We start from the raw sequence: 26880 nt of genomic DNA, 5'->3' as shown, positions 1-26880 counted from the left end.
GAGAAACTGGGGATGCTTCCCTCTGACTCATTCTGGAAATTTGCTCTAAGAGGTAATCACGCTGTGGGGCTTCTCACGGGAGTCCAGCTCCCAGAAGTGCTTTCCCAGGCTGCATCCCCACCCCAGAAGGAGGGCAGGTCACCTCAGGCCACTTCCCGGGGACTGTGCAGCCCAGGGGGGCCAGTTCCGTCTTCATTATCCATGAGGGGTGTCATTTTTACATGACTGATGGGCATTTATAATGCACCTCCAGGGTTCACCCTGTTTGTGTCAGCAGTGTCCTTAAAAACAAGGAGTGACAGAATTTTTCAGTGCCTCTGTCAACATCCTTGTATCATGTGCTTTCTGGCAGTTTGGGAAGGCCTCATGTTGAAATTATTGTTTCTCAGCAGTGTCCCAGTGAAGTTGTGTTTTGTTCAAGAGAGAAGCAAAGCCTTGTCTCTGTTTGTTAAACAGTGTGATTATACATATATCTATATCTATATCTACAATATATCATCTATATCTATATATCTATATCATCTATATATCACCTATATATCATCTATCTCATCTCCATCTCCATCTCCATCTCCATCTCCATCTCTATCTCTATATATTGTGATGTCTGTGCCAGATCCTTCACTTGGGGGCTTTCAGCCAACCCCCAAAGCAACTGTGCCTTTCGGAGAGGCAGATCCCCGGCAACATGTGAGCCCCAATGTGTCATATGCAAACAAGACAAATCTCAGTAAAATTGACTGACTCCCAGAAATGGAAGGGACCTTTCAGGGTCTCAGGACAAGTCAGTTATTGTGAGCAGTTTTCAGAGGAAGGACCTAAGGTAGAGGTTCCTGGCACCTCACCCTTTAAGATTTGTGCATTCTCCTCTGGAGCCTTTTGCACACTGCCACCACTGGTTTAACAAGGAATCCAAGAGTTACTGTATCTTTTTTTTTTTAAAAAGATTTTATTGGGGAATTGGTGGAGGGGAACAGCATTGGGGAGTTGGGGAAGGGGAACAGACGAGTTGCTGTCCTTTTGTTCTTCAGTCTAGCTGTGGAGGACGTCGCTTCACTGGCCCATGTTGGTATTATCATTGTGCTCTTCCCGGGAGAGTCAGTCACTTGCCAGCCATTGGACGGCGGCTCATGGCAGCTCACACTGGCTGCTGGCAGCTCATGCTAGCTGCCGGCCACACAGTAGCTCACGGCAGCCCACCACAGCCGGGGCTGCAGCTTATGCCGTTGACAGCGACTCTTGGCAGCCCAGCTCCAGGTTGAGCTGTTGTTCACCATCTTAGCTGTAGAGGGCGCAGCGTCACTGGCCCTCATGTGGGATCTGAACCGGGGCCCTGCTGCTCAGAGCTGGCGTCCCAAGCCAACTCCTAACCAATGCGTCACTCGGCCGGCCTGAGTTACTGTGTCTTTATTTTCCTTTTTCTTTCCCTGGCCAGCTCCAGCAGAATTCCTATAGTGTCCCGCGTATTGATTTTCCCCCTTTAGAAGCTTTACTCATACATGCTATGTATGCATTGTTTTATACGTTTCAGTTACATATAATTTGTTCAGTAAATACTTGTTGAATTAATATATGTATTACATGATTCAAGACAAGTGAAAGTACAGTGTTTGGAATAGGAAGCTGCTATCAAAATGTTAATATTTATCACATTCTAGATAGCTCCTCTCACCATAACTACAGAGTGACAGAGAGGCAACTTTTAGAACCTGCGTGGCATTTTCTGGGCAAGTTTTATGTGGTGGTTGTTAAAGGTTATGCTTTGTGATGACACGAGGTAGAATTTCATTCTTGCTCTTCTCTCAACTTTCATAATTGCAAGTGATACTGAGGAGAGACAAGAGCTGAATCATTTCCTAAACAATAAGAAAAATGAAAAATTGGAACTGAAAGCTTGCCGTTCTCCCACTGACTCCTGACTCTAACCGGTGCTGCAAGATTGTCTTCCCTGAGCAAACCCGCAGCTGCCTCGCCTCCCATTCCTGCCTGAATAGAGCCTGAGCCAACACAGGGTGCCTTCTGGTGCCCTGTGTGCTGTTCTGATCATTGTCCCACCCCTGTGTTAATTTAAGCTTTGTAGACACCCTGCTCTCCTGGAGCTGACATGTATCCAACATCGCAAAATGTGTACTCGCTACTATGGTGGTGAATTGTGTCACTTCCACCACCATGGGAAGGTCCGAGTTGGAAGTTCACAGTTACTCGGAGGGAAATGGTCCCAGATGTGGCTTTGCTAAGTGGCTGTCTTCATATCTTTGCTCTCCACATCCACTCAGGTTCCAGACCCCCCACTACTGCACCTCTGAATATCTCCAAAATTCACCCTCTCTCAAGCCACCATCGTTGCCTTAATTGGTCTCCCAGATCCCCTCTTAGCCCATTGAGTGCAGGACCACAGCACTGCTTTCCAAAATGTAAGTCTGATCATGCCAGTATCTCGTTTAAAAGCTCTCGGTGACTCACCTCTGCCCTGGATCGAAATCCAAAACCCTTAGCATGGCTCTGCATGAGTGGTCGCCTTCCCACCTCCCTGCCTCTTCTGCGTGTCCCATACCCCCCACCCCCCGACCCCCCACATACCCAGGTCCCCAACGTGCACACCAGCCCCGAGCATTCCTTCTTCTGCTCCTCGCTCCAGGCTGACTTCTGCTCACCCTTTAGCCTTAGCTGAAATGTCACTGCCCAAAATAATTCTTTGATGAGCACTCCCAGATTAGCTTGGGTCTTATTCTTGTAAACTCCCCTTGTGCAGTGTGCATGCGCTCAGAGGAACTTACCACAACTATAACCACACAGCAATGTGTCTAGTATTTAGCTGCAGTCCCTTCTAGAATGGAAGTTCCACGAAGACAAGGACTGTGTCTGTCTTGTGCATCTTGATCTCCCAAGTGCCTGACACAGATGAGGTACCTAAAAGGCAGCTGTTAAAGTGGTGAATGAGTGGCTAAATGAAGGGCGAGAAATGTCACTGACATTTTTGAAAAGGCTCAGGCCATCAAAGGCAGATTATTGGAAAGGCCACCAATGTTTAAGAATCAGCAGGGAATAAGGGACCTCTTTGGGTTCATTTCAAATATTGAGCCCTGTATGTGCCGGACCTCCTTTCCTTCAGGGAACTCACAGCCTAATGAGGGCAACACACCAGGAGCATTACGTTACAGTGAATTCACACTATAAACATTTCTAAGGTACATGGATCCAATTATTAATATATTGCCTCTTCCCACGCAAAAAGACATTGCACATGTCATGTTTTATGCGACAGCATGTCAGCATGATTTGAAAGATCTAAAAATTCTATGTCTTCTGTCAGGCTGGTTTCCTAGAGCGTCTTTCCCCAGTGAAGCTGATTCTAGTACTCGGAGATGGGTATTTTTCTTACATCATGGCCCTCAACTCAAGCCCACTACTTCTGCTGATCATCAGAGATGATCTGCTTTCGCTCTCGGGGGAAGAAACGCTGGAAATAGGGTTGTTGAGGGAGGAGCTGAGCTGTGATGCAGTCTCCGCCGATCCTGCTAGGAGCTCTGGAGCAAGGATAGCCCTCAACATCGTCCTGAATTCAAGCAATGGGGTTGGGCCTTTGAATACCAAGCTGACCAGCCATGGGGTGTAGGGTGCCCCAGTAATGAGGGTAACCTTAGATGAGGCAGCTCCATTAGGTTGAGGGCATTTCCTGGGGAGAACTGCAACTCTGAGCAGTCAGCGGGAAACACTTCAGGAAGATGGGGGAGAGTTCTTTTGTCCTGAAGGTGGGACCTGGAGAGAGACGAGGGGAACGGTTTTAGACACTGCCTGCTTCACAATAATTCATTCCTTTCTTGTCTTCAGCAAATACTGATGGGTGGGTAAAGGCTAGCTAAGATGTCCTGTCTCTCCAAGAAAGAATTAAATACAAAGAGAATGCCAACAAAATGTATACACATTTTAAAAAAGGAAAAAAACTGTATTAAAATTGTAATACTCAATATATACCGATAACAAAAGATGACTACAAGCCACTTCTGTCTGACTTCTGCAGTTACAAGAGGTGCTCGAAGTATTGGGTTGTTGGATAAATCATGATGTATTTTTTTCTGTTTTTCATTGCAAAAATGCGACATGACTTTCCCAACAGCCCAATAGTTACCATCAGCATCCAGATACTTCTGATGATGGTGAGCTACTTGCTTGAGCAATGTTGACCAAAGAGCCCGCTTGCGTACATTTTTTTGGCATCTGCAAAATGAGGACATATGGGTTATTATGCCCTTAGGAACGGAGAGTGATTCCTGTAGATGAGTATCAGGGGCTTTATGGCCATGGGCAGCGCTGTAAGCCAAAGCTCTTTGTACTCTTGTGGTTTTTCACATTGTCCTCAGCTGAAGTGCAGGAATGATGGTCAGGAAAGGCTCCCAGAGCTTCAAGCAGTCACTGAGATCTTCCCCCAAGTCACGTAGAGTTGTAGGTGAGGCTGGCTTTGGGAAGGACATATCTAGAGACAAGGCTGCTACCATGTCTCTTGCAAGAATCCACCAGGTGCTCCCTACGCCAGGCTCCCACTAGTCATCTAGGCAGTGCTTGTCGCAGCGATGGGCTTTCCGTCTGTGTTCACCAATTCTGCACACCGGGCAAAGAGCAGTTATCTATAAACACATTGTTCCGAGTAAATTGTCAGTGCAGCCACAGCCCTTTCAGCCTCACCCTGAGCTCTGTTTTTCCAGGGCTCCGGTCCCTATCACATTCCCTCCCTTCCCTCTATCCTTTGTCTCCTGGTTGCAGTGTTGTGCAGTTACCACAATGGCAACAACTCTTTCTGTGTAAGGGATGAGAAAGTCAAGTACCTGTGGCTTCGCCACCTGCCTCTGTGTCATTCTGACAGCCCTATCTAGGCCAAACACAATTAGATCCTCCCTTTTTAAGCTTATTACAGAATTGCTCAAAGCTCCTTCATCTTCCCAAAGAAACTGTAAAACCCTTGTCACATTTCTGGAACTCCCTTTCCATAGGGACCAGCCTGCCACTGAGACCCCATTTTGTTTTAAAGCCTAGCTGTGCCATATGGAGGCCTAGATGGGATCCAGCATCACAGAGGCACTTAAAAATGAGTCAAATTTTCCGGGAATAAAGTCAACTAAAAGATTTTTGTTCTTTTTAATCTCACTCTGTGAAACCTCTCATCAGTCAGAAGGAGAAGCTGGGAGCTTCTTTCTGCCACACGCTTTCATTGAACACTGAAGAGAGTCCAGCTTCCATTTATTTCTTTTGCCCTCACCACTAACACATTCCCAACTATCCCTTTATGCAAACTTGTATTGCGTGCCAGCTGTGTATTGGGCTCTATCCTGGGTTCTGGGGGCTTGGAGATGAGAGAGACATTGTTTATGCCCTCGGGCTGCCCCATTATAGGACAAAATGCAGTGTGGGGGGGTGCCTCCTGGAGTTGTACAAATGGAAGGAACCCCTGCCCTCAGGGACCTTACTGCCTGGACCTGCGCTGCCCAGTTCTCAGCCCCTGCTCTGCTGTGGATATTGAACACTTGAAATGCAACGGAGGGACTGAATGTGGGAGTTGTCACTCATTTCAACGAGCTTTCATTTAAAAACTAATACTCACTTCCATTACTGGAAAACTTTTAAGTATGCTTGGAAAAACTTAAGAACATGAGTCTCCTTTTTGAACTCTTAGGCAATGTAAGTAGACATCAAGTCTTTCTGATGAAAATTTAGCATCCAAATTGAGAAGATTAGTGTAAAAGATATGCTGGATTTCTAAGACTTAGTATGAAAAGAAGGATGTAAAATGTCCCATTAATAATGTTTATATCTATTACATGTTGAAATGACACTTTGAATACATTGGGGGTAACTAAACTATATTAAAATTAACTACCTGAGGTTTAATTTTTACTTTTTAAAATGTGGCTACTAGAGGGGCCAGCCGAGTGGCGCGTTGGTTAAGAGCTGGCTTGGGATGCCAGAGGGCCCCGGTTCGGATCCCACATATGAGGGCCAGTGACACTGCCCTCTACAGCTAAGATGCTGAACAACAGCTCAACCTGGAGCTGGGCTGCCGTGAGTCGCCGGCGACGGCGTAGGCTGCAGCCCCTGTGGCAGTGGGTTGCCATGGGCTACCGTGTTTAGCCAGCAGCCAGCATGAGCGGCCAGCAGCCGCAGTGAGTGGCCGTCCAGAAGCCAGCGACTGATCTGCCTCGCCCAGGAAGAGCGCAATGATGGTGCCAACTTGGGCCAGTGAAGCAACGTCCTCCACAACCAGACTGAAGAACAAAAGGACAGCAACCTGTCTGTTCCCCTTTCCCCAATTCCCCAGCACTGTTCCCATCCCCCGATTTCCCAATAAAATCTTTAAAAAAAACAAAAAAACAAACTGGGCCAGTGAAGCAACGTCCTCCACAACTAGACTGAAGAACAAAACAACAGCAACTTCTCTGTTCCCCTTCTCCCAATTCCCCACCGCTCTTCCCATCCCCCTAATTCCCCAATAAAAATCTTTAAAAAAAATAAAAATAAAATAAAATGTGGCTACTAGATAATTTAAAATTACATATGTGGTGCATGTTATATTGAACAGTAGTGCCCTAGAAGACGCAATAGATAAGGAAATAGAAAATTAACACTTAGTGTAAGGGGAAGATAGAGAAGTAAGGAACAAATAGGTGGGGTATCTGATACAAGGATGTGTAGGAGCTCATAGGACTAAGAAAATAGGGAGAAAAGAGTGTTCCACTCAGACATCTTGACATGTACAAGGACATGGAAGCACATGGGACTGGCGATAAGGGCAGTGCATCAAATTAGGGGGCCTGAGCCTTGTCCTGAGGCTCAATGAGGAGCCACTGAGATATTTTAAAGAAAGAAGTTACATGATCAGAGCTGCATGTAAAGCTCTCTCTCTCATGGCCATGTGGAGAATGGGTGGAAGCGGGTGACCCTCCTTCACATGCAAGGTGGGGAGCAAGGCAGAAATCCAGGGGACCTGAAGGAGAGATGAGGGAAGGAGGAGAGGATGAGAAGGAACAGTCCAGATTGCTTCCGTACCGTAGAAATAATGAAGTCAGTCAGGGGTAGGAATTTTTAGAAAGAGAAGGAATTTTACATTTCTGTTCATTACTTCCTTTTCTGAAATGATCTATTGGGTTGTCGGAAAAGTCATGACGTATTTTTTTTCTGTTTTTCGTTGTGAAAATGCATCATGACTTTTCCGACAACCCAATAGTTCTTCTTAGAAAGTACAGATCAAACCTGTGAAAACAAAAACATCAATTTAGGAAGGCAAGTTACAACTAGAATACCCTGAAAATACGAGTTTCTGACAAACCAAATCAATTAATTTATACCCCATGGCATGAAAAATGCAATTATAGAAAGAAGGAAAAAATAAACTGGCCATGTTGTGAAGGCATATTTCCAGGACTGCGTCCAACCTTGACATTATTCTGATCTTGTTTATTTGACTGCTCTGTGCGGTCAGACCTCACTTTCATGTTCTTGGCCTTGAGATCCTTTGGACAAATGGCTTTGCATACAAATATTTTAGCTCTTCCTTGGGATTCTCTCATTATATTCAGACTTCGTTATTAGTTCTAACCTCGTTTCATTACTAATTTACATTTACTTTCCTGCCGGGAGGTCAGAGGGTTTTTTTGTTTCTTTGTTTGTTTTTTAAGTAAGGAATCTGAACCACTATATTTCAGTTTTTCCATTATGCACCTACTGCTTGGGACTTATGTGTCATTCTTTATCTCCCAAGAAGGACTGAATGAATCAGAATTTAAAATATGTAAAATGCCTCAAGCTTCTTAGAAGAATAATGTTCTAGAAGCAAAAAAAAAAAAGAAATATCATAGGAAATGCCCTGGGTTCCGTCAACACAGCTGACAACCAGTTATGGGGCAGCGTCTGGCACAGGAGCAGGAGTCGGGAGGCAGGGTCCCCAGTCTTGTGCATCTGGCCTCTGTGCCAATGGGCCACTGACTCTCTTGCCCTGAGCTTGCACTTCCTGGTGTGTGAAATTAAAATAATAATATCCCCCCAACAGGGGGGCTGTTGGGAGAGTCAAATAAACCATCTTCTGTAAAACCAGTTGAGAAGTAGACACTTTCTGCTGTGCATCCCTAGGGCTGCCAGATATTGGAGGGCCACAATTATGATTATGGTGGTTGGTGCCATTGCTGTTTAATCTCTCCGAGTCCGGCACACACCTCAGCATATGGCCCGGCCCTGGCCCTCCACCAGTATGGCTGAACGGAACTGTTATTTCTCAGGGAGTTCCTTTCGTGACACTGTTTTGAGAGGTCCTGCTTCCTCCTGCACACTTGTTCCTTTCATCAACTCTTAAAGCCATCTTTCTTCATCTCTGGTATACCTTTGTCTTTGATGTTTCAGGGCCGGCTTTCCTATGCTCCTTTTTCTCCCAGCCCCTCACTTTTAAACCTCACTGGTGGGTCCGCTGCTGCCTCCAGTCTGGTCTCATCTATGCCTTTCACTGTTTGCCTGAACTTTGTTTCTCGTTCCTCCCAGTTTGAGTCCTAGGAAATCTGTGGCCCCCCTCTTCCTTCACACGCACACAAATGACTGAAAATTCCGGTTCTCACTGAAACACTTCTGCTTTTTCCTGCTTCTTTTTTCTTCTTCTTCCATATCAGCAAACCCTTCGCCTCATTGTCAGTGAACCAACCTCTCTCTCTCTCTCTGTCTGCCTCTCTCTCTCTCTCTCTCTCTCATACAGTTCAACTTCTGCACCACTATCATCATTCTCATCGTGTGGTTTCCCTTTTGGCGAAACCCATTATTTTGACACAGTTTGCAGCTTCCTTCCTTCCTTCCCTTCAGTGCCTTGGACCTTATTTAATACTAGGTTTTCCATGGATTGTTTCTTTCTGGGTTAGAGCCATTCCTGATGCCATAATATTGTATGATCGCAGAGTATTTGGTCTCTAAGAACTTGGCCAAGGACAGTGCATTTTGGGAAGGGCAAGAGAGAGACGGCCGACCGCCATTTCCAGCACCACAGTTGGTGTTTCTATGGGAAACTCGACCGGCATCACAGCTTGTCCTCTGAGGTGCTTATTAGCCCTTTGTCTCACTAGGCAGACTGTATTTCAGGAGTTCATGTTCTTTCCTATCTTTTTTCTAGTTACTCACCACTTTGCTCGGTGTTATTCAATTATTCTAAGCCAGGCAGAGGACAAACAGAGATGATGAAGGGCAGAGTTATAATAGCAACAACTGATTTTCTAAAGCCTCCATTAGATAAGCCAGGCACTCTTCTAAACACTTTACATGTATTCACTCCTTTTGTCCTTCCAACAATCCTATGATGTGGGCACAGTTATTATCCCAGTATCAAAAAGGGCATAAAAGGGAAATTAAATTCACAGATGTGTCTGCGAGAAGTTGGTCTGCACGTGTCAGTGGGCTCACGCCATCTTACAGCACATGTTGAAGTCCCTGGCAGCATGGTGATCATATCCAGTATGGGGGGCGGGGGCAGCTGTAAGGGCGAGAGGAAAACGCATTGGGAAGATACAACTTGGTCTTTGACCAGTTGTATGATGATCAAAGCTTAGGGTTTCCTATGGAAAGTATGTGCCATCATAGTGGGGTAGTAATGCTTTCTGATGGAAGTACTCATGTCTTACACCTGTGGGATTAGAGGTCAAATGGTAGCTACTGTTTCAAACTGGTGGCCAAAGGGCCACCAGATCGGGATTCCTTGTTATGGTCCTACAATCCACAATGACCAGGCCTGTGATACTGACTCCATTGTGATGTCATGACCTGTCATTTCTTTCTGTTTCCATGGGGACACTTCAGATTGGTAAGTGGGCAATGGAGGGGAGAAAGGAGCTGTTTCGCAATGGAGTGTATAAACACGCACTTTGGTGCGAAATCACCCTAAACATTCTTCAGAAGCACTGGAAGGCAGGAATTGAATAAGGCTTTCTGCCAGGAAACTCACTGCTATTACTGAAACATTTATTCGCTTCTCAGTGGTGGTTCCCCATCTGTGAACAGAATGACTGCCATTTTTGAAGCCTTCCCCAGCCTTGTCCAACTGGTGGACCACTAGTCATCCTTTAAGCTCCTGCTCGTCCAGAATCTCTTAGGAAAACCTTCCTTTAGTCCCCCTAAGCAATCTGACAGGCTCCTTTCTTTGTACTTCTTTATTATAGCAGTTACCATATTGCATTATAGACCTTAGTTTATTGCATGGCTGTCAATAGAATGTGAATGTCTCTAGGACAGCAACCCTATTGTATAGAATCTATATTATAGACCTTAAATATTCAGAGCAACAGCATTATCCCCCTCTCCACACGTTCTTGTTCCCGATTTCACACAGCCTACTGGCCTCTGAAGATTTAATCTTTGATTCAGAAAACAAGGCAGGTGTCACTTGACACCCCCACCCAAACTCTTCTGATCTCACAAAGGAAAGAATCTCTACTGGATGCTTATATTTTCCCCCAATAATACCAAAGATGAATGTGCATGGGGTGCCTACCACATGCAGGGTGTACTAAACCCCCAGAATAGACTGATCACATTACCCCCTTTTACTCTCACAGCTACTCTGAGAGACAGGTTATATTTTCATCCTTTTTACTAAGGAGGAAACTGAGGTGCAGTAAAGCTTAAGTGCCCCGACAATGTCCCACAGCTAGGAGGTGGCCAAGCCGAGGTGCAAACTCCAGCGTTACCCTTCACCGACATGCTACTTCTTAACAGCACTCGTCTATGCGGAGGAGTAATGACGAGAGAGACCCCAGGCACGCATTACTCGAATTACACTTAACTACCGCAGAGCCTTATTACATATTTTCATCTTCTTAGCACTTTCTAATTAAAAAGGAGGGGAGTGGTGATCTTTTTGCTCTCGAACATCGGTTTTCTCTGAGTTGGAAAGCAGAAGGGCCTCCAATGATCCTTTGCGTAATAGAGCTTATTGTATTGCAATCAGCTGTTTAAGTGCACAGTGCTCCGAGGTTCCCTTTTACTGGAGAGAATTAACAACACAGCCAGTCATCAGGTACCCATGCTTCGTCTTGATTACGAAGAATATAGAAATGTACTCAGTCACCTAAAAGTCTAAAAGCGTGCCCCTACTGTAGCAGTCTTTAATTAATGGTAATAATAGTATCAACACTATTTAACATCAGTTGAGTGTTTACTGAGGGCCAGGTACTCTGCACGTGGTTATGATTTAATCCTCACAAGGGCTTTAATTTGAAGCATATACACTATCCTTTTACTCTCTGTCTTGCCCATGAAAAGCCCAAGGGGAAGGTTAGGGTGAAAGAACTGAAAGTTGAACCCAAGTGTGTGCAGCCCCAGGACCTGTGCATTGAGCCTCGATGGCTTCCACATCTGAGGCGATGGGGATCGTCAGTCATTTGCTTCTGTATTGTACCAAGGCACTCCTTTACCCGTACAGCAGAGCTCAGAGTCATGAAGTCCAAGACACTGAAGTTACAGACCATTTGACTGTTATTAAGTAAACCTTCTCAAGACACATGAGTCTGGGTGAATAGCAGAACGGCAGCTAAGCCCAAAGCAAGCAGCAAGCAGCTTTCCCAGCCTGTACCCCTCAGACTCAGACCTGAACAAGGCAGGATACTGGTGGCCTCTGAGTGGCCAAGCCCAAATCTAGCTGAGTGGTACAAGTTATCCACTCTTCTAGCCGAGACAGGGCCTTCGTTGTACAGATCCTTTGGGACCAGAGGGCTGGCAGGTGGGGATTGGACAAAGAACTTGGAATTCAAAGACTGACATTTATTAGCATAATCAGGCCCCAACCTTTCTCCTCTCCCTATGCCTCCTTCTTTTTGTCATTTATATTCATGACCTCAGAAGCTGTTTCTTCTGCCTAGAATATTCGTTCATGGTCTCCCCAACTCCTGAGACCCCTTTAGTGTCAGATTTAAAGCTCCATTTTAAAAAGAAAAATCTTTCCTGACCCCCAAAAGAGGTCATACCTCAGGTTCTCCATGCCAGGGAACCGTCTCATGTGTATCACAACCATGAATATGTATTTGTATAATTGTGGATTAAATATCTGTCATCAGAGCCTGACTGTAAATCCTATGTCTTATTTTTGGTTCTGTCTGTAGACTAGTACAGTGCCTGACATGTGATGACTGCACATAACCAGTGATTATATTAGCTGCCTAGGGCTGCCCTAACAAACTACCAAGAGCTGGATGGCTTAAAACTAAAGACGTTTATTATGTCACAGCTCTTGGGGAATAGGAATCTGAAATCAAGTTGTCAGCAGGGCTGCGTTCCCTCTGATGGCTCTAGGGAGAATCCTTCCTTGCCAGGTACTGCTGGGGTGATGGAAGTGACCCTCAGAGGTGCAGGGGCAAAGAGAAGGGGCTTTAGGGTGAGACAGGCCTGAGCTTGGATCCTGGTTCTGTGGCTCACTGTCACGACGGGACTTCATCTCTCTAGTTTCCTCATCTGTTGGGTGAGCTGCGTACCCTTCCTCAGTTTTCCCTCTGAAATGAGGATGATGGTCATGACACCAACTAAATCTGCTACCATATGTAGAGTACTTTGTAAATTGCCTGGCACATAATAAATACTACTAAGTCCTAGCTAGTATTATAATTACTGCACTTTTATATGTTTATGGAAATTCCTCTCTCATGACAGGCATGGCATTATAACAAATCTCAGCAAACAGGGCAGCTCAACCTGTGTTGGCATTCCGAGAATTTTACAGGGACTAGAAAGGTTACCCAGTGTATTCATCCAGGTTGGCCTTTTGTGCCTCCTTTAATCAGATTAAAGTGCTTTTTATTAAAATAGTTTTATTTTTTACATAATGCTTTTGATGGATTGTCCCCCCCCCCCAAAAGTTCGGATAAGACAAAAACAAGAGCCAAATGGTTATTTCTTGATTTTAGTAACACAAGTTTTTTCAGAGGGACAGGTCAGGGAGGAATAATTGAAGGAACACCCAATAAGGATGCCGTGCTAGGTATTGCTGGTCAGCACCCGTTTCTACTCCCTCTGCCACTTGTGGGGTGCCCAGGGAGGCATGCCACTTAGGTTTACTTGGTGCAGAGAGCGTGGCTGGTGCACAGCTCCTGACGCCCTCTCTTTGCATCTGCCACATGTGGGCAAAGACCACATTTCCCCACCTGGCTGACAACCAGTGACTACGCACAGCAGGGGTCCTCGTGCCTGGCCACCAGTGTGGGAGTCCTCTGATGGGCAGCTGCTGCCGAGGACATCCCATTGGCCTGGCCAAGACTTTCTTAGAACTGCAGCCTGAGGCTTGTCCTACCCAACCCTCCCTCCCTTCTCTCCTTGAGCAGGTAGGTATCTGACCTGCCTTGGAGTCTGAAGACTATGCCTGCCGAGTTGTGCTTTTCCCCCCTTTGCCACTCAGAGACAATTCCCCTGGTCAATATCTTGTACATCTAATCTCGTCTGATCCCATCTCGGTGTTTGCTCTGTGTACTTATTTCCCAGACTCCTTGCCTTAAGGGTTGTGGATGTCACTGAGGTGCTGCCCCTGAGATATTCTTGCAGGAGATGTGGAAAGGAGAGAGAAGAGAGCCGTCAACCTCTCTGTGGTGGGGGTGGCTGACAGTTGGGCTCCAGCAGATATGGGTTTTTGTAGCAGGCAGATTCCACGTTCAGTGTCTAACCAGCAGCTCCATGGACTTGGGCTGCTGTGACACTGGCAGTAGCAGGGAACCTGATGACAGCTGCCGTGGCAGGATTCTAAAGCCGATCAGCAGCTCCTTAGCTCCCGCTCTTCCAGCCTTTCCAATAATTTCATAAGTACACGTGTCCCTGATTGCATTCCATTCTGCTTAAAACACCTGATGGGATGTTTGTTTCTTGCACTGAATGCTGACTGATAACAGCCATGGATTTTCAGGTTGCAAAGTTGTCTTTTTGATGCTCGGGGATATATTTAATAAAGGTGTTATCATCTATAACGTAGAAGTGAGGCCACATCTCTACCAAGCCAGTAACTCAAGAAGAAGGGATTATAAAGAGCTACAGGATTACTTTGTGTTGGCTGCTCCTCAGAAGATATTTCAAGAAAAATTGAGCTCCAGTAAGGATTAGGCAGTGGGCAAGCAAAGAGGGACGGGAAGAGAGCGCACAGGGATTAGGTGTGCAGTGCTGGAAAGGTAACTGCTTCTATGCCTGGCTTCTTTGGGCCTGTCCTCATCATTGTCCTTTACACGCTCAAAATTGTCTCCACAGGAAAGACAAATTACGTGACCATCCTACTTGTGCTCCAGACAGCTAGAGAGGCCTGTGTTTTAAAGCCTTTTGCAAAGACCTGTTAAGGCCTCCTGGTCAAACAAAGGTATCTGTCACTAAGGAGCAAATTGAAAATGTTGCCTTTTAACCCAGACTGTTGTTTCAAAAGTCTTCAGCTTGTGTAGCTATCAAACTGAGGCAGAGGGATGGAGGAAAGAACTTGTGTGTGGTTTCTGGCATATGGAACTCAATAGAAGGCAATGGAATTGTACTGCCAAAGAAATGATAGTGCTGGTTAGCAAAAGCCTGTAACCTCCAGGTCTGTGGGCAACTGCCATATCCCCCAGATTCTCACGAGGAGAAGTGGGCTGTAAAAGCTACGCCACTACCAGGGGAGGTCTGACTTCCCAGAAACGGCTGCGTGTGGCTCCGGAGAATACGACCACCAGGAAGAGACTCTCAAGGGTGGGGTCAGAGAATGCAGAGGAAAAACAGTTAAGAGTTTCTACAGCAGAACACAGCAGAGCCTAACCTGCCAGGCAGTGAGAACTCACAAGGGCAGTCCTGCGTGCTTTCCTTTGCTCTGGAAGTGACTGCTCCCCAAACCTCCCCTGTTCTGTTTGAGAGTTTTATTTGCAGTTGTCCTGTTCCTGTTTCATGGTTGCATATGGACTGTATGTGTGCAGGGTGGGGGAGGAAGTGCAGATAAGTTGTCTTTCTGTTGGTAGGTTACTGAACCATGAAGAGCTCAAAGATGGCCTGAAGTTCTTAACTTTGAGCTTAATTCAGAAACTGGGTTGAACTTTGGATTGTCTCTCTTGGGGAATGGTGGTTGTGTTTTATGTGTGACAGGAACAATATACGTGGATATTTGGTGGCCAGAGGGGTGGGTGGACTGTGTTAGAGACAGATCATTATGCATAAAAATCCATTCTGCTCTTCTTATGCGTTTCCGTCAGGGTCCAGTCAGGAAAACAGAGACCCGGCCAGTCTTTCAACAAGAGGGAATTGCGTACAGGGAGTTAGTTTTACAAGGGGCGGAAGAACTAAGAGGTAAACATGGGAACGTACGATAACCCAGAAATTAGCAGCCCTTCCCTCGGGAGTAATGGGGTTCCCTGTGATGTACATCAGGGCACAAGGGTGGACTACATTTCCCAGCCTCCCTGCAGTTAGCTGTGTCATGTGACCAGGGATGTGACATGTGAGCAGCAATCATTGTAACCTTTCAAAGCCTGGGCTTCACATCGCTGGGCATATCTCCTCTGTATGGTTTTTCTTCTACTCACTGGCTGCCATAGGAGGGGTCTAGAGTTCACCAAACAGATAATGCCCTGGGTGGGGGGAGGAGAAATACCTGGGAGAAACTCTTCACTATGTGACCATGTGGAGCACAGACAGTTCACCTGGAAACAGGTACGAAAGAGAGAAATAAGCCATGTGGTTTAAGCCACTGTATAGTTGGGTCTCCTGGCTGTTATAAGTTAGGTCTTGATCCTAACAAGTAGAGATGTTTTCAGTTTTTCATTTATCTATTCATCCATTTATGCAACCATCCATCATCACCTATGACCTAGGCACTTAGATAGGTATAGGAGATACAAATATGAACAAAAGAAGTTCCCACTCTTCAGGGTGGTCACTGCTTACTAGGGAAGACTAAAAAATATACAGAAAATTCTAGTGCAGGGTGATCAGTGCTATATAAGTGCAGCACACTGAGGATGGAGAACTGACCTAGCTCAGAAATTGTTCTGACAGGACAGAATGGACAGAGTGGGACTCGGAGGTAGAGTCACAACCATCACTACTAGCGAATGAAAACCTGTTTTATGGCAGACCCTATATCAGCTCCCTTAAATACATAGTCATCTGACTTAACGCTCACAATACCTTTTGAGACAGGCGTTAAAACTCTTCATTACATAGATGGAGAAACTAAAATTCAGAGAATTTAAACGATTTCTCTAGGACCACACAATTGATTGTTGAGATTTAAACCCGGGTCGGCCTGACTATAAAACTAATGTTCTTTCTACGGTGGTAAGCCATCTCTCCATCCAGTGAGCTTCAGCTCTGTGATACACTTAATAATGTGCCCGCTGGATAGATGTCTGCTTGTCCGACCTGCCCAGAACATTTATTGAACTCATCGCTCAGGTCCATGAGGAGAAGATGGAAGAAAGCATAGTGACGAGAAGCCACTCTCATTACTTGATTTATTTGCTTTATTCCTGACGAGATATGAGGCACTCACCACCAGCATGACTGCTCTCCTTATTTCATACCAGACTGTTTCTAAACGACTTCAGGTTATTTCCCCAAAAAGCCAGACTGAAGGACAAAGATTTACCACCATGAAGGATGTTCAAATGAAACACGTTAGGCTCTGGCCACATTTAATATCTCCGTCTCTGAAAGTTCCTGGGCAGTTGAAAGGGCTAGAGAACCATTTTCCACTGGGTCTGAAGACCCCATTTTTAGCTACCTGAAAAAGGGGGCATTTTAACTTGCGTTAACTCTGGGAGACATCTTCTAATGACCAAGAATATCAGTGACAAAGCCAACACTGCTCTCTCCAAATACTAGATTACTAATTGAACAAGACTGCAGCACTCCATGGAGCTCCCCTGCTAAAAATCAACGTGAGACTGGCTGCTATTAAGAGGGACTTTGTCTGTGTATCTCCTTGACATTATAAGAGGAATGAGAACTGTAGTTGATTATCGGAAAGGAGCAACATAAGCCTTTTCAAGGTCCCAATCTTGTCCCACTTCAAGTGCTGTACCATTGCTAGCCTCTGCTGATTTTGCAAGTGATCATTTTTTTTTTAAATAAGAAAGGATATTTTGAAGGTAACTGAGTTTTCAAAACAGGAAAAGGTAATATGGTATCAGAGCAAGAGGGTCGTAAATTATATCCTGTGAGAGCTTGGCTATGGTGTGCCCGAGTCATAAGGAGGAGTCATTACATAACAGTAATTAACAGGTAGATCACACTGTTTTCTTTCAGAAAGTTTGCAGTGTTTGACTCTTTATTCACAAAACATTCACAGAAGTATATGCAGGGGACATTGAGGCCACTTTTGCAGGGACAGGGTCCAAGACATGAAGCGATTATGCCCAAGGTGACCGAGAAAAATGTACTTGTGGGTACAGAGTCTAAATCTCCTTGGTCAAGTGCCAACTCTAAACACCAGCCTTTCTAGCCTTATCCTTGTCTATTAGGCATTTTTGCTAAAATCGGACACTGTCAGCGTGCCATATCTAATCAGGATCTTACAGAAACTTGATTGGATATTGAGTTTGCCAATATACATGTAAACCAGTTCACAAAAAGTCAGGAAATTAGATCTCCACCTTATTCTGGGACAGTCCATAAAGATCAAATCAAATCAAAAATGTTTACTGGGCTTAGAGTATTAGTAGGCACGGATACTCTTTGATTAGCTCCATTGTTCCTTCAGATCCTAAGCATAAACTGAAAACTGACTTTTGTCTATGTGAAATACTTTTTTTTTTTCTGTTATCCCCCCAAGCCTAGTTGAGAATTTGGGGAAAAGAATCAATCTATTTCTTTCTTTTATTATTTTTTTTCAAAGAATGGGAATATATTAAAGATATAAATTGCCAGAGGCCTGGGAGAATTTATTTTGTCATTTCTCTGTGTCACTGGCTCATTGCCTTGGTTTTCAAGGCAGTCGTAAGAGTGCCAGTCACCATTTTTGCAACGTCTAACTCTTAGGGTTGTCCTGGTTAGCATATCTGGGAATGCCTATTATATTGGGCAGTCCACATTTCCTAAATGTATGCACTCCCAAAATGCGATGATGGGAAAAGAAGTAGCAAATAGAGTAAAAAAAAAAACTAAATCGATGTATTGTATATCATTGTGCCTAGAATCTGAAATTTTTAAAATTTTCATTGTGTATCCCATATGCATCCATCCTCATTACCATTGGCTTTCCTAGGGCCCAGTCACTAGTCACTCCATCACAGCAGCTCCGTCATGCTCTCTTTTTTCCTCCCCTTGTACCTCACCACCATCTTTTCCTCTTTTTTTTTTCTGCCTCCTCAGTTCTTACAGCTCCCCAAGCTTGGCCAACATGCCCTCCACCTCTGCACGTGGTAATCTCCTTTACTCCCGGGGTTGTCCTGAAATTCCTCCCCCAGGTAGCTGCTCTTTACCCGCTCCAGTGGCCACCTTATCAACAATGGAAAAATTGAGCCAGAGCTGCCAAGAAACTCTGGAGGCCTGAGCCCAGCTGTGCCTGGGGTGAAATGTCCTCAGTATAACTTGTGGACTTTTCTGGTGGTGGGGACTAGGGTGTCCAAGTGTCCATGTGCTACTGAAAGCAGCCAGTTTCCTCTCTCAGGAAGTGGACAGAGTAAGCAGATGGGGACTTCCAGTTTCTTCCGTTATTTCTTCAACGTGTTTTCTAACCCTCAGGAGGTTAAGAGTGGGCTCTCCTGTTAATCGTACTGCCCCATGACCTCTCCCTTCTCAGCTTGACATCACCACTCAAGAACCCTTCCTTGCTTCCACAGACTCCCTTCTGCACTTGAAGAAGAAAGGGGGCTCTTTGGGTTATGCCAAGAGTAGGCGGTTAAGATTGGGACCCCACTTTAGACTTTGCACTGAGTCTGGTTTTATTATTTCGTGTGACTCCTAATACGCTTTAGTGCACTGAGACGGTGAAAGGATTAAGTCATCAAGAATCAGTATTAGTGTCTGCCTACGCTGGCGTCTTCCTAAATGACCAGGAGACGACTAAATGAGAAAGGGCCATGATTTCCGATGGCCGGACAGTCATCAGGGCTCTGAGGAACCAAATGGAAAGAGATGCAGCACAGAAAGGGCTTAGGAATCTGTAGACCAGCGAAGTTTTGGGTGAGTTTTAACAAGGTTAAGTGTGAAGAAAATGCTTCAGGACAAGAATAAATCGAAATTGGAGATGTGAGTTAAAAGCCAGAGCTATTGGTAAAAAAAAATGGGCTCTATGACAATGGCTGAGGTGGGCATTAAAGCTTATTCCTCACAAAAAAAAACAGCAAAGGTGGTGGCATTATATTATTCACTGAAAGGACTGAGGTACAGAGAATTTAAGTAATTTGCCCAGTATCACACAGCTAGCAAATGCCAGAGCTTGAGTTCTGGTGTCTGAGTGTGCTTTTTATTTTAACAACTTTATATGAAAGTGTTCAAATTATTTGAAAGAAGAGGTCAGTGATAATCTGGGTACCCACAACTAGCTTCAATAATTTTGTCAAATTTGCTTTATTCTTATATGTATATTAGTGTATTTTTTGTTCCCCTGAAACATTTAAATGTATTTTTTGATACTTTTCTCCTAAACACCACTTAGCACTAAGAGCTTTTTTCTACATGACAATACGATTTCTCACACCTAAAAGTATTAGAAAGTCTCCAGTATCACCCATCATCTAAAACCCAACCCATATTCAGATGTTCCCAATTGTTTTTAAAAAGTTATAAGGCTTTTTAAAAAAATCAGAAACAAAAAAACTCACGAATTACATTTGGTCTTTTTATGGTTAAAACATAAAGACTACCCCTTTAAATGGCCCCCAGCCTGTGACCCTTTGGCTAGCTCAGTCTTGTCTACAATCGCTTCTGTTGCTACCCAGCAGGAAGGGTTGAGGATATCCACTATTGACTGGCCCTCAGGCCATCCAACAGATGAAGACTGGTTGCTGTCCCTGTGACACTGACTGGGGTCAAGTGGACATGGGAACTGGAGAGTTAAGATAACCCAGACACAAGGGTCAGACAGAACACTATGTCCCTGTTGCTGATCTTGGGCCGAGGAATTTACCAGTGCTGCATTGGACCAAGACCAGGTCCTTTCCCTGCTTACAAAGGCCCATTCTCATAAGGTCAAAGGGGTATGCATGCGCCCTCCCTGAATTCTGTGACTACAAATGCCATGCTGGGTGTGTGTGTGGGGGGGGTGTGTGTGTGTGTGTGTGTGTGTCCATATAGGGCAAACATTTGAGGAACACTTTATAACTTCATAGTGGGTCATCATTACTCAGATGTATACCTGATTCCAAAGTTCATAGCTGTTCTACTCCACAGATGACTGTCTCATTAAAAGAGATTTTCTAGACTGATGGTAAATAATAGCCTTCTAGAACTACTGAGCTCTGCAGACTGTAGGATGAGTTGAAATAAAATATCCCATCATAAGACCATCTCGTAATTACTGAATGCTTATTGGCTTAAGTGAATGATAGACTATTAGAGCTAGAAGAGACCTTATAATGAATCATGGATGCAACTAGTATTTATTGAGTGCCGTGCATTATCCCATGCTCAGGGGATACAGAAATGAAAGAGAGATAATTTGCCTACATGGAGTTTACATTCTAGTAGGAGAAGCAGACAATAACAAGTAAATAAATAGACAAGATCAATTCTGATCATTATAAGTGCTATGATGGAATTAAACTAGGTGTGTGGAGGAGAGTCACTGTGAGGGGTGGAAGAGTTTCTTTAGAGGGGGTGTTCTATGCTGCATGGTCTCCATTTGTCCCTACAGATCTGCTGTCCACTCTTCCCCATAAGATGTGCCCCTGGAGGCTGATCTCCATGTGGTTCTCATGGTTCTGCAAATCTGATGACACGTGACATGTCTGGGGCAGATAGCGATCATTATGAAAGCCCTGGTGAACCCCAACAGGGCAATCACTGTGCAGACCTGGAGTGTGTGGGAGTGAGGCTGCCCACATGGCACCATTGCTTTGGGAGGCAAGCCAGTCAACTGGTAGCAGAATGTGAGGTTATTCATATTGTACAAAATGTCCCTCAGAAGGTATCCATACTGGAGGAGGCTGTTGACAATCAGGCAAGGTTATCTGTCCTGCAAATGCCAGCCTGTCTCTTATCCCATTTATACTACTGTTTGCTCAGAGGGCCTATGAACAAAGTTGCTTTGACAGTAGAGATGGCTCAAAAAACAAGGACCCTCCCTTCCTCCACTCAGCCTCAGTTGACAAGTGCCCCTGCTAAGAGCTCTTTTTCCATAGCAGAAGCCAACATTGAGTCCCCAACATGGGACCATGCCCTTGGGGGACCTTCCAGTAAAACCTGGCAGTAAATTGATTACATTAGGGTCCTTATATCATGGCGAGAATAACATTATTTTTTCACAGTAATACATATTCCAGATACACATTTGCCTTTCCTTCCTGCAACAATTCTCACAGCACTACCATTCAGAGAATTGCAGAATTTCTTTTCTTTCCCCTTTTCTTGGTACCCCTTATACCACCTCTGCCAGCAAAGGAAGTGAGGCAATGAGAACTTACACTCAAGAGGTGGTGTTTGGTCCTTTACATGAGTCAGTACAAAGCACAGCCCTATGATACAGGCACTCGTATCATCCACCTTTTGTGCCTGCGGAAATTGAAACAGGGGGTTTGAGAAACTTGCTCCAGCTGGTCAGCTAGCTTGTGGCATGGTTAGGACTAAAATCCAAGCTTTCTGGCTAATGTTTGTGTTTAAAAAAAAACCCACCAACACTGTACTTTTTTGGCGAAATGGTTGATTCCATGGTTGGGGAGGGAAAATACAAGATGAACCAAAAACATCTTATAAGGCTGAATAGTAAGGAAATGCCTCTGCCCCCTCAAAAATAAGAAAAAAGAAAGAAAGAAATAAAGAAGGACAGCAGGGCTTGTCAGAAGGATACAAGCCAAGCTAAAAGAGCTCCCAGTAGCCAAAGCTGGAACAATTTGAACAACAAATCAATATCGATAATACTGGGTGGTAGCCCAAAGAATAAAACAAATATCCATGAATCCACACTGATAGAAATAATTGATGCAATAAATGAACACATAGAGGAAAGGGGGAAAATCTTTCTTAGAGAAGAATCTCAAGTAATAGATGTAGATTCTCCCTTTCTGAAGAGGTGGAGCTTAATTCCCCTGCGAGACTGGACTTGGTTACCTGCCTCCAAAAGATAGCTTAGAGAAAGGGGAAGACAGTAACTTGACAGTGGAGAAACCTGGTAGACACCAAATGATTTAGGTTAAATCCACCAGTAATAAGTCATGTTGATATGTGTTCCCTGATATGGTGCCTTAGAAGGGGTACTTCACTGCATTGTTTCCTCCCAAACCCTTAAGCCCAGTCTAATAATGAGACAACATCAAAGAAGCCAAATAGAGGGATATTCTACAAAATATCTGACTGGAACTTTCAAAGCGGTCAAGGTCCTGGGAAACAAGGAAAGACTGAAAAACTCTCACGGATCAGAGAAGACAAAGGAGATAGAACAATCACAGGCAGTGTGATATCCTGGATTGGATACTGGACCAAATATAGGGGACCAGTAGAAAAACTGGCAAAATAAAGATGGTAGTTGAGGGGCCAGCCGAGTGGCACACTGTTTAAGAGCTGGCTTGGGACGCCAGCTCTGAGCAGCAGGGCCCCAGTTTGGATCCCACATGAGGGCCAGTGACACTGCCCTCCACAGCTAAGATGATGAACAACAGCTTGGCCTGGAGCTGGGCTGCCATGAGTCGCTGGTGATGGCGTAGGCTGCATCAGGGCTCAGTGGGCTGCCATGAGCTACTGTGAGCGACCGGCAGCCAGTGTGAGCTGCCAAGAGCCGCTGTGAGCGGCTGTCCAGTGACTGGCGACTGACTGCCTTCAACCAAGAAAAGCGCAATGATCATAATACCAATATGGGCCAGTGAAGCAACATCCTCCATAACTAGACTGAAGAACAAAAGGACAACAACTTGTCTGTTCCCCTTCCCCATTTCCCAACAAAATCTTTAAAAAAAAAAAAAAGATGGTAGTTGAGTTAAAGGCATTGTGCCAAGGTGGATTTCTTAGTTTTGACAGATATAGCAAGGTTATACATAATGTTAGCTTTAGGAAAAGTGGGGTGAAACGTATGTGGAAATTTTCTGTACTAATTCTGCAACTTTTCTGTAACTCTAAAATTATTGCAAAGACAAGCATTTAAAATAAAAAGCATTTTTAAGAAATCACAAAAACAGACCCGTGTACTAGATTACATCTGAGTCATAGTCTGACACTGGGGAACTTTCTGTCACAGGCCAAAGAAAACTTGCCTCACTTTCCAACTAATAGAGAAAATAAAGAACAAAAGGAGAAACAGAAGGAGTTGATTAATTCTCCAGTTATAAAGATTACTTTGAAGACACTGAGCCGTTAACAGCTATGTGCACAATTTAATAAATTCAGTGACTCTACCATGAACTACCAATTCAGTGGTTGAATTTTTCTCTAAGGATTCATAAAAACCACAGGTCTTACATCTTTTGCTACAATCTCCAACTTCACCAACAAAAAAAAAGTGGAGTGCCAGCCTTGATGAATTGTTATAGGGATAAATTATTTGAGACAATCAGAAGCTTCTTTATACATTAGCTTGAAAAACTGGCCTCTTTGGTGAATATGTTTAATGTATTTCTCAAGTGTATCCCCACTACAGAGCATCAAGCTGGTGAATCAGGTTAGACAGTGAGTCCATGCAACAAACAAAGGAGATGAAACTTAATTGCCAAGAAGCCAAATCAAGGATTTTGTCTTCTCCACAGCAGCTGGATTTCCTCTGGTCACCAGTTGCAGTAGGACTCACGACTCTTCTATGCAACTGGCATTTTATTACTACACAGGTATTGAACACCTATTTCTGAAATTCATAGACGTCACCACCACCATTTGCCAGGACTGTGCGACCATTCTTTTATTAGCAATCCTACGTAATAGTCGTTATTATTCTTTCCACTGTTAGAGATGAAGAGATAGACACTCAGGAGCATTCCACCACATTTTTAGTTGGGCATCATTCTAGATTTCCGGGGCTTCAGACGTCAAGCATTGCCCCAAACACAGCCTTGCTTCTTCACAGCCAGCAGATCTCAGTATCATGGGCAACACAGCACACACCATACTCCCCCCGCCCACCCCACCTCCCCAACACACAAAACAAATAAGAGCTCAAGGTCATTGCTTACATATTAAAAAAAAACATGAAAGATCAGTTAAATGACATTTGGTTGATAGTTAACTCAAATTGTCTCTCTTTCTTTTCTTCTTCAAAGGCATACTAAATTCCATGTACATGTTGGAAGGAAGTGAGCTCTCTCAACAGAGGAGACACCGTTTCAAGGTATAACTCAGGGAAATAGGTTTTTAACTTTTTTCTCCCCTCAAGTCACAAGAAACTGGTTTTCTTCTCAAAAGCAGCAACAAAAATGTATGTGTGTAATATGAGAAAACAGTTTCTTGAGCAGAAGCACAAACAGCAGGTTCAGTACAAACCTACAGCAGCTTCTCCACAAAGAAACAATAAACGCACTTACACAGGTGTAGGGAGAGGTTCAGTAAACAGAAGTCTGCCCAGCAGACAGCATCGGAGCCTCAGCCCCATGAAGCACACTCCAGAAATGCAAGCAAAACCCAAACAGGCAGAGGGGGCCCTGGATGACCAAACCTCAGCTCTATTTTATTTATGTATGTAAATGTTTTGGATTTGTATGTGATATACAATATAAAAACACATGTATATATGAATTTGTATATATTAATCTCTATAATGTGATTATATAGAGAGATGTAAAGTACAAAATTATATTTGTATATAAATATATAAAAATATGTGTAAAATATACAAATATAAAATATAAAAGGAGATTATTTTAAATAATTTTATTTGTAAGTAAATCAACAGTCTCACTTTTTTTTCACTGGGATTTCAGGGGTAGTTAGATGTGGGGGCATTCCCAGACTGGTTAAGAAAACCTCTGTAGAACAGTGGTGTATAATTAGGGGGTTCTGACTCCTCTGAGAATCTGATGAAAGTTATAGAATGTCTTCCACGACCATGACTATATATATACCCATGCATGCAAGTTTACTTTCTGGGATGTCACAGATGTTTGGTGACACTATGAAGACCCCAGGGGCCTCTCAAGCCTTCTACCATGTTTCTCAAACATAGAGAAAGAGATCGACAAACCATCAGGATTTCTAAAAATACAGTTTACAAATCCTTTGTGAAAGGAGCTTTGAGTTTTATCTACTTGTACATGTGGGATTGATTTCTCTGCCTTTCAGTTTCCACCTAATGTTCCAGGCACGCATGCCCCCAAATAATTGAAGTGACACCGGCAATAAAAGAGCAGACAGGAGACCAAGCACTCATAAGCTTTGGTGTGTTAGCAAGAGGCTTAGAATCTGATGAGCATCAGCCAAGCCTGGAAGGGCAAAGAACCTGGTCCCAGAAGTGTGGCCAGAGGAATGGAAGGTAGCTCTGGCCTTCTCTAGTTCCTGTCTGGGTCAGAATGGAAACGGGGGGAATATGGTGTTGGAGCTGAGATAACAGAACCAATGTGTGGCGCATATGGGCTGATCCCAAATAATAGCATGGAGTTGCATCCTTGGCACATTTCAGTTTCATTAATTCAACTGCACAAACAAAGAAACCAAAAGGAAAAGAGGACAAGTGAATAATTTAAATAATTCAGGGTATGAGGGCATCCTGTTCAATGAATCCATGCCAATGGGCAGCCGGTGCCATGCAAAACCTAGGCGAAGAACAAGAATATGGGAAGGATTTCAAGGACTCCTTAGCCACTGACAAGGAAGCAAGGCCATTGCTCAGCTGGAAAAATTAAGCAAGTGTTTGAGGAAAGCAATGAGGGATTAGGACCAGGGCCATGAAGAGCCATTAACCAGTAGAGAATGAGACGAGCCTGTTGAATCACTTGCCAAAGACAGAAAAGCTTAAATATCTTCTTTGGCAGTAGAGGGAATGAGTACGCTCTCTCATAGAAATGAACCATACAATATTCATTCATGGCAGAAAAGCAAAAGTGTTTGTTAACAAAGGAACAGGGCCAGAGCCCAGGCGTCCCTTACTGCCATATTCCTGGATCAGTCAGGTGTATTGCTGGATTTCACATTTGTTGTATGTTCCTAGGTTTTGTCACTGATAGTTATTTAGAGCACTGACTGTCGTGGATTTTATGTCACACACCTGATGCTGAGTAAGAGAAGTGAAGGAGGGAAGACACCATTCACATTAAATACTAGACTGAACCCTCCAGCTGTCTTACGGGTTATGTGACCATACACCGTCCGTCGTCATGGCTGACTGAGCCACAGGGATTAGGTCCAAACTAATACTTCATTTCTCAACCCTCCCCAGGAATCGGTTACCAAAGAGTCTTCCAAGGCGCTCTGCACTTGCCATCAACAATGAAACGTCAAAGGGAGTGGCTCCACCCACTGCAGGAGAGTTGCAATACATGAAGTGGCCATTTCATGGAAGTCCCAGGCAAGTGAAAACTATTGTATCCAACGCCAGATGTAAATCAGAGGCAGAAGATGAGGGGGAGCAGTGAAGCAGAATTCCTGCTTGTCATTGTGCCCTGCCTTCGAGTTGGCAGAGACAGATCATATTTCCAGGTATATTTGTCTAAAAATACTGTTATCACAACTGCACAGTTGCCGGAAAAAGGGATCGCTCTCTTTGCTATAGTACTTCGCAGTTTATGGTATGTCTTAACACGTATTGTTTCGTGGTGCCATTAGGGTAACTATCCGATGCAGAGTGTCACTGTGAGGAAACCAAGGCTCAGA

At 44.3% G+C, this 26880-nt stretch overlaps 1 long non-coding RNA gene across 1 annotated transcript; it reads left to right on the top strand.

Moving 5' to 3' along the window:
* On the top strand, nt 1-26570 carry LOC109395463 (uncharacterized). Its single transcript, XR_002126669.1, has 3 exons — nt 1-52; nt 24339-24406; nt 26447-26570. It is a non-coding gene; the product is annotated as an uncharacterized LOC109395463 (long non-coding RNA).
* Nucleotides 26571-26880: the final 310 nt, after the last annotated feature.

Source organism: Hipposideros armiger, unplaced genomic scaffold (assembly GCF_001890085.2).
Source record: "Hipposideros armiger isolate ML-2016 unplaced genomic scaffold, ASM189008v1 scaffold_471, whole genome shotgun sequence".
NCBI classification, from domain to species: domain Eukaryota; kingdom Metazoa; phylum Chordata; class Mammalia; order Chiroptera; family Hipposideridae; genus Hipposideros; species Hipposideros armiger.
The sequence above is the reverse complement of the archived record's forward strand: the minus strand, read 5'-3'. Positions and strand labels throughout refer to the sequence as shown.